Source organism: Myotis davidii, unplaced genomic scaffold (genome assembly GCF_000327345.1).
Source record: "Myotis davidii unplaced genomic scaffold, ASM32734v1 scaffold2639, whole genome shotgun sequence".
In the NCBI taxonomy this organism is placed as follows: domain Eukaryota; kingdom Metazoa; phylum Chordata; class Mammalia; order Chiroptera; family Vespertilionidae; genus Myotis; species Myotis davidii.
This window is the reverse complement of record NW_006290036.1, coordinates 7912-9448: the sequence shown is the minus strand read 5'-3', so window position 1 is coordinate 9448 and position 1537 is coordinate 7912.

The following is a 1537-nucleotide window of genomic DNA, read 5'->3' as shown; positions in this document are numbered from 1 at the left end:
CTCGCCAGGGCGCGCGGGGGCGTGGCATCTTGTCGGGGGGCGTGGGCCCTGGCGACCTGCGGAGTGGAGAAAAGGGGGGGCCGGGGGGAGACCACAAAACCAGAAGCGCTTCGTTATTGCCAGGTGGCCCTTGGGTACGTTCGACCCGTGTGGAGAGAGATAGTTAGAAACATCGACCAGCTGCCTCCTGCACGCCCCCTACTGGGGATGTGCCCGCAACCCAGGTCCATGCCCTTGACCGGAATCGAACCCGGGACCCTTCAGTCCGCAGGCCAAAAAATATATTTTTATTGACCTCAGAGAGGAAGGGAGAGGGAGATATATTAGTAGAAACATCCATGATGAGAGAGAATCACGGACCGGCTGCCTCCCGCACGCCCCCTACTGGGGATCCAGCCCACAAACCGGGCCTGTGCCCTTGACCGGGACTCGAACCCTCACCTCCTGGCTCCTAGGTGGACGCTCAACCTCTGAGCCATGCCAGGCGGGCTGGGCTAAATAGCAGTCTTTTTTTTTTTTTTTTTTTAAGCAATTCACATAATTGCTAAAAAGTGCGATACGGAAGCGCGCGGCCCGGTCCCTGCGCTGTGGGCATGCGCTCCTCGCGGATAGCAAACTCTCCACCCGCTCAGCCAGGTGAGAGGCGTCCAACATCCCTAGCTTTTTGCATCCTGGCCATGAGCCCCGTTTCCGGTCTCCCAAGCGCTTGCTGGCTTCGCCTTGCAGCCCAGAGAGCTGACATGCAAGCGGGTTTGCACAAAACTAGTTCCGGCCATCTCTGCGCTCTTGGAACGAGAAGCGCCCCCGCTCGGCGCAGCGAGGCGTTTCCTGCCTGGCCTGGGATGCAGTTTCATGGAATGACATTAAGGGACGACTTTGGGGCGCTATCGAGTCGTTCAGGGGCGAGTGGGAGCTCCCTGCAGCATTTCGGGGGCTTAGTGATTCCACTGCCCTTACAGGTCCTGTGCCCTTAGTGACTGACACCCCGAGTTCTGAGCTCGCTGTGTAGGACTGCAACAATGTATCCATATGTCGGGTCGCCTAGCAACATCCAGGATACATTGGAGTGCGGCTGCAACAATGTATCCATATGTCCGGGTCACTTAGTCACTTCCAGGATACATTGGAGTGTGGCTGCAACAATGTATCCATAGGTCCGGGTCGCCTAGCAACAGCCATGATACATTGGAGTGTGGCTGCAACAATGTATCCATAGGTCCGGGTCGCTTAGCAACAGCCAGGATACATTGGAGCGCGGCTGCAACAATGTATCCATATGTCCGGGTCGCTTAGCAACATCCAGGATACATTGGAGTGTGGCTGCAACAATGTATCCATAGGTCCGGGTCGCCTAGCAACAGCCATGATACATTGGAGTGTGGCTGCAACAATGTATCCATAGGTCCGGGTCGCTTAGCAACAGCCAGGATACATTGGAGCGCGGCTGCAACAATGTATCCATATGTCCGGGTCGCTTAGCAACATCCAGGATACATTGGAGTGTGGCTGCAACAATGTATCCATAGGTCCGGGTCGC